The sequence below is a fragment of the Berghia stephanieae genome, chromosome 8, assembly GCF_034508935.2.
Source record: "Berghia stephanieae isolate SIO BIC M18660-M18661 chromosome 8, UCSD_Bste_1.3, whole genome shotgun sequence".
In the NCBI taxonomy this organism is placed as follows: domain Eukaryota; kingdom Metazoa; phylum Mollusca; class Gastropoda; order Nudibranchia; family Aeolidiidae; genus Berghia; species Berghia stephanieae.
The window spans coordinates 6,522,608-6,530,017 of NC_088367.1; the positions used below are offsets into that span (position 1 = coordinate 6,522,608).

General features: G+C 40.6%; 1 pseudogene; it reads right to left on the minus strand.

Annotated features, from left to right (window-relative positions):
- Positions 1–3,060: 3,060 nt before the first annotated feature.
- Positions 3,061–5,661, minus strand: LOC144977769 (broad substrate specificity ATP-binding cassette transporter ABCG2 pseudogene; annotated as a pseudogene).
- Between the last annotated feature and the right edge of the window lie 1,749 nt (positions 5,662–7,410).

Sequence of the window (7,410 nt, forward strand, 5' to 3'; positions counted from 1 at the left end):
AATGAATGAATGAATGAATGATTGAATGAATGAACGAATGAATGAATGAATGAATGAATGAACGAATGAATGAATGAATACCTTATTTATTGTCGGTAAAAATACATATTATGCATACATTGTTTATACATAAATACAACTATTAACAATGACAACAAAATGTAAAAGTAATAATATGAAGAAAAAAATAATGATGTATATTTTCTTAATAAAATCTGATTTAAAATCAGTAAGCACTTTAACCCTGTCCTTACCAACTATAGGAAAATCGTCACATTCGTTACGATACAACCAACATTTTTCTTATTCAAATTTCTCTTAGAAATCATAAAATGTAAAGAAAATGAACAGTGTGTTGTAGAGCATGTTTTGCTAACGAAATTATTTATCGCAAGAATTTTACTGCTATTGTGTTTGAGTGATATATATATATATATATATATATGTTTATGTTAGTTGGGTGTCAAGTTTTGGGGAAAATCCTGAAAATGGGTGGTAAGGAGAGGGTCAAAGCTTTTCACCAACTACCGTTGGGCTTTGCTGGAGATTAATAAAAATAAAACAAAACAAATTGAGATTTTATATAGTTCAATATCTACTAAACGTGCTCGACGTGCTTTACATTGGGTCCCAAGCCAATAGCAACATTTAACATTAGTAGGACGAGACAAGACAAGACGCCTTTTAGGCGATATTACAATTTTTATACGGACAGAGACACCGCTGTTGACACCCAGGCACTCATTTTACACCTGAGTACTGTGAGAGAATTGAATGTAAGTAAAGAGCTTTTCCGAAGGACTCAACTACGTGCCGCGTGGGACTCGAACCAAGGACATCCCGATACGAAGGCGAATGTCATACCACTAGACCACACGGCCACGCGTACAGGATGACGCTGAACGAAACACAATTAAATGTTTACAAAACACATTCTAAACAAAACAAAACAAAATATAAGCACAAAACAGAGAAAAATACTTTTAAAAATATCATCATCTCCCAAAACTATAACTTTACATTTAACTGTTTCTCGCTCAGCTAAGGACTTCGGCCAGGGCCAGGATAAAACCTAAAAATCTCATTACAAGAAAAAACCAGAAAGCAACCGAAGAAAAAAACAGATAGAGGGAGAGAGGGGGACGGGGAGGGGGGGGGGGGGGTAGAAGACACATCACCTGACTTACATGCCCAATCGGAGTACTCATAATGAACAGGTCACATAAAGAGGATATACTATTTCAGTAGCAGGATGTATGTGACCCTTCGTCTCGAATCGGTATTATGTCGGAATGAATTGGATCCCGAAAAGTGACTTTAGAATTAAATTGATAGTAAATACCAATGTTTGAGCTTTTGCATTGTGAGAAATTGTCTTCATTCTGTAACATAACAAATCGAAACAAACCCCAAGTTTCATGTTTTTGTCAATAGATTCAATTTTTTGCACCCAAGTCATCCTGACATAATACCGTGTAGAGACGGTGAGTCACATATAGGCAGATTCTTAAGATTACGAGACGTAAAAGAGCGAGGATGGATGATCTTTATTGACGACCAGCATATATTTAGACTAGAAAATAAAATACCATCACTGTGAAACTATAAATGGAAACATAAGACTATCCACTGAGCCGAAGCTCAATGTCAACAGGTGTCAGCCATGTTGTCCGGAACTAGGCAGGGACCAAAACATACCAGCTAACCAAGCCATGTCGGGATACTTTCAAAAACACGGGAACCTTTTCAGAGCAAGACCGATCACAACACTCCCTGTGATCCTAAACAAAAACCTCACAACACTTGGACAAAGCATTAGTCTCATAACGGCAGGGGACCTTGAAAATCTGAGAACCCTAGCAGAGGACCGGCAATATTGGAGACACCTCACACAGGAAATACTGGAAACAGCCAAGGCGACCCGATCTTTCGGTCGAGACGCGAAAGGCATCTAAGTCAAGTCAAGTGAAACTAGGAGAAAAATTAAACAAGGTATGTATCCAGTCCTAAAGAAGAGTAGTTTTACTTTCATTGAAATAGGAACCAGTTTTTTTTTTAATCACATTGTTCTACACTATCCTCAAAGACATATGATGATGTGGACGTTTCTGATTTAATCCTGAGGTGGTTGGGTGGAGGAATATTTTCTCCGAGGAGATTTATTTAAAAAGGGAAAAAATCCATGAGCATTTATATAGAGCAATATCCACTAAACGTGCTCAAAGCGCTTTGCAAGAAACAAAAGAAACAAATACCAACAAAGGGAATGATAAGGTGATTCCAAAAGCAACATAGCGATTTACTTAGATTGAGATCACCCAAAAATCACAGCCTTGTTAAGGTCAATTTATTACTTTATCAGTTCTTCCAATTTCATATTGTATATTTTTTCTATCATAATTTTTTTCAAAAGATTATTTTTGATTGTCCTTTACAGTTTATTTTAAACCAATAAAATGTGCGAAATGATTCTACAATCGTTGAATACGTTTTTTATTCAACGTGTTCAAAGCATCATTCCACGATTACATATTTACTAAGAAATGATAGGGGTTTCCAATGGGAAGGCTGGGATATTGAACGCGTTGAACAAAAATTGTATTCAACGATTGCAGAATATTTGCGCACATTTTATTGGTGTGATATAAAATGTAAAAGACAGCTGATTGGTAATATATGGTTATAAATAATCTTTTGGTGCGCATGAATACAAATCCAACGTTTTTAGTTTTGGGTCAAATTGTCATTCAAGCAGATGGAGAAAGATAATAATAATAATAATAATAATAATAATAATAATAATAATAATAATAATAATAATAATAATAATAATAATATAATAATAATAATAATAATAATAATAATGATGATGATGATAATAATAATAATAATAATAATAATATAATAATAATAATAATAATAATAATAATAATAATCATAATAATAATAATGAAATTTATTTATATTGCGCCCACTCCTCTATACAATAAAGCTCTAGGCGAATGGTGAATAGAAGTACAAACACCACACCATTTGGTTACAAAATATCAAATAATCTTACATGGAGGAGAGGAACAAACGTATTCCTTCATTTCTTTGTATTAATTGAACTCGTTCAAATTTTTCTCTTGAAATAACATATACTCGTAAGCTCGTGGTGTTATTGGGCACCATTATAAGAATAACTCGTTTAATAAATACAAAGAAATGAGAGAATCGTATACAATGTCATCATCTCATTGCCATCCGTCGTAGTTGTACATAAGACAAGCTAAACAGAGCAGCGCAAAGTAGGAGCAAGGCAAAGAAATTCTTCCACAAATCCCAGTCGGTTTCATAGTCCATGCCATTCTCGGATAGGTAAGAGTTACCGGCCCTGCAGGTCGTATTACCGCTGTCACAAAATACCCTGTCTTGAAACTCTATGACGTATAGAGTAGTCAAGCCGTACTTTAGCATGCTTAGGTATTGCATCCAGGAAATCCAAGGCTCTAACGATCCGAGATTAATCATATATCCACTAAACAGCATCATCATCATGTACACGAGAGACATCGAGATTTGGCCCATGGCAAATGTTTCAAACGTAGACGCCACGAGAAAGGATATTCCAGCCGATGTCATGGCAACCAATAGTAAACAAAACACGAACAAAAAGAAGGATCCTGCATCGTTGCGTAGTCCAACCGCAAAATATACAATAATTGACATGAACCCCACAGACATGAGCCGTTGTGGGAGAATATCACAGAAAATCTTTACTACAAAATACACGGATAATCTATAAAACCCACTTTTGTTTTCGTGTAGAAGTACAAGTCTCTCTCTGAAAAATAGCTCCAGATAGGAGATGTTGAAAAATATCTGGACTAGAATGACAAAGAACAAGACTCCAGCCCTGTCGGGAAATCCCGTGACGGGGTCCTCCTTCAGCTGCCAATAGATCCCCATCATCACCACGGAAAGAAATATTGTCGTCGCCACAGTCTTCGTGCTTCTCTCTGGGTTTTTGATTAAATTCTTACTGGCCCTAATTGAAACGATAAACAATTGATTAAAGATAGAACTCGAATAATGATCAAATTTTTGATTACGCCCTCCATTCGGGGTATTTGGAGATGACCTGGTTATATTTGTAGATGCTGCAGATAACCGTTGCCTCCTTTCAAACTGAGTGTACACACAGGCTGCTTTTTGGAGCAATGCTACACACCATCGAGACAACCCGAACCCTTTCACTAATTGGTCCTGTAGGATTAAACGATCGTAATAGAATAATGTTGCATTCCCAGTTGCCTTTGTTTGTTCACGTTGCGAGGTTGACCTGCCGCAATATTCTGAGATAGAAGATTGGTCAGCGTTGATGACCTCCATAAAGAAATCCGCCGGATTATTCTGTTTCGGGCATTTATAACCCTGCTCCTTAAAAAACTCCAATGCATCGCCTGTAGATCCGTGAAATATCGTGTTTCCTGAAGCTAACAGCGTCACGTAATCAAAACGTTTATACGCCGAAAACCTTGGCTGTGTGACGGAGAATATCACCGTGCGTCCGTTTTTTGACAAACGATTTAGACACATAATGATCAAATTTGCAGTGATGGGGTCCAGGAATGTCGTTGGTTCGTCTAAAAATAGAATTGGAGGGGAGATAACCAATTCTATTCCTATGCTGCAGAGTTTTCTCGTGCCTGGTGTCACACCGCGTATGCAGGATGTGCCAGCTTTAAGATCTGCATAAGCTTCAAGTCCCAACTCTTTGATAGCGGAATTGATTCGCTCATTGCGTTCAGATCGAGATAAACAGTTCGGTAAACGTAAGGATGAAGAAAAGGCGATGTTTTCTCTGATGGTTAAAGCCCCGTGTAGGAGATCATTGTGCGACACGAATCCAACCACAGACTTGAAGTTTTTGGGTATCGAATGTCCATTCAACAAGATCACGCCATCGACGAGTTTCTGATCCACTCTTCCCGCCAAAACGTTTAAAAGCGAAGTCTTCCCAGCTCCAAAGTTTCCTAGAAGAGCGTTCAATCCAGGTTGAAATATCCCAGTGATGTTGGAGAGGACTCGGAGCTTCTTATCCTTTTCCCAACAATTTTTAGGAAGATTTACGTGGTAACTAATGTTATGGGCAGTGAGAGTGCTCGCCCCTGATGACACGGCCGGTGCTGGTTCGGCAAGGTCAAGGACAGACACATCAGACGTGTTGTCTCCTTTGAGGTCGTTATTGTGGAATGAGACGACACTAACGCGGTCATCTGTGTCGCTGAAGTGATCTGTTCGTGTCTTTCGTCGGCTTGAGAACGGCATCGCGTTAACTAGGTATAGAAGGAACTAAATTAGCGTCACTCAGCTCCTTCTTATTGTTTTTAGCCAGCCATTTTTATGAGTAGTTCTCACTAAATTCTTTCAATCAGACTATAAACGTCTAAAGCGACACATACGTTTGTGTGTTGGTACGTTGTGTCCAACTGGCGGATGTTGTGAGTATTTCAAATAAGCACATTACATCAATAGTTGATCTCCATTCCGATATGAGTCTCCTGGCGAAAGCCCGATAAGGTTTGTACAACAAATGAGACCCGAGCCTTGTGGTTGGTGACTGGGGATGAATGAGTCGTGAGCCTTGTGGTTGGTGCCTGGGGATGAATGAGTCGTGAGCCTTGTGGTTGGTGACTGGGGATGAATGAGTCGTGAGCCTTGTGGTTGGTGACTGGGGATGAATGAGTCGTGAGCCTTGTGGTTGGTGACTGGGGATGAATGAGTCGTGAGCCTTGTGGTTGGTGACTGGGGATGAATGAGTCGTGAGCCTTGTGGTTGGTGCCTGGGGATGAATGAGTCGTGAGCCTTGTGGTTGGTGCCTGGGGATGAATGAGTCGTGAGCCTTGTGGTTGGTGCCTGGGGATGAATGAGTCGTGAGCCTTGTGGTTGGTGCCTGGGGATGAATGAGTCGTGAGCCTTGTGGTTGGTGACTGGGGATGAATGAGTCGTGAGCCTTGTGGTTGGTGCCTGGGGATGAATGAGACCCGAGCCTTGTGGTTGGTGCCTGGGGATGAATGAGTCGTGAGCCTTGTGGTTGGTGACTGGGGATGAATGAGTCGTGAGCCTTGTGGTTGGTGCCTGGGGATGAATGAGTCGTGAGCCTTGTGGTTGGTGACTGGGGATGAATGAGTCGTGAGCCTTGTGGTTGGTGACTGGGGATGAATGAGTCGTGAGCCTTGTGGTTGGTGCCTGGGGATGAATGAGTCGTGAGCTTTGTGGTTGGTGCCTGGGGATGAATGAGTCGTGAGCCTTGTGGTTGGTGACTGGGGATGAATGAGTCGTGAGCCTTGTGGTTGGTGCCTGGGGATGAATGAGTCGTGAGCCTTGTGGTTGGTGACTGGGGATGAATGAGTCGTGAGCCTTGTGGTTGGTGCCTGGGGATGAATGAGTCGTGAGCCTTGTGGTTGGTGACTGGGGATGAATGAGTCGTGAGCCTTGTGGTTGGTGCCTGGGGATGAATGAGTCGTGAGCCTTGTGGTTGGTGACTGGGGATGAATGAGTCGTGAGCCTTGTGGTTGGTGCCTGGGGATGAATGAGTCGTGAGCCTTGTGGTTGGTGACTGGGGATGAATGAGTCGTGAGCCTTGTGGTTGGTGCCTGACTATGAATGAGCCATGGATTTATCTGGAGGGAGAAAATATAAGGAATAGGAAAACATGATTGAGCATTTATATATAGCGCAATATCCACTTACCTTACTCATTAGGCTTTGCAATTGATATTTCTTGCGTTGTTGGCGCCATTTACGTAAATATGCGGTTATGTGCTCCAGTGGTATAACACTCGCTTCGGATCGGAGGATCCTGGGTTCGAATCGCATAGTTGGGTCCTTGGAAAAGGATTTTTACTCACATTCTCTCACCGTACTCTAGGTATTAACATGACAGCGTTGTCTCTGTCATAAAAAAACTGTAAAATCGCCTAACAGGCGTCATGTTTTGTCCTGCGTGTTAATTGTTGCTGTTGGCTAGGGACCTCTTTAAAGCACATTGAGCACGTTTAGTGGATATTGCGCTATATCAAATCTCAAGTTCTTTAAAATGTACAATAAATACTGTTGCTTATATTATTTCAAGGGTCCCCAGCCAACAGCACAATTCACATTTAGGACGAGACATGAAGCCTGTAAGGCGATATTACACATTTCTTTCGACATAATCATAATCCAATCTATATTGGCATCAAAAAGCAGCCATCAGGATTCAGGGTGATCTGTCACCTTTCACGCCAATTAAAAGAGGAGTTCGTCAAGGATGTATCCTCTCTCCATATCTATTTAACCTGTACACAGAGTTTATCTTCCGTAAAACCGAGCACATTCCAGGTATTGTTATTGGAGGTAGGAGGATAAATAATCTGAGATATG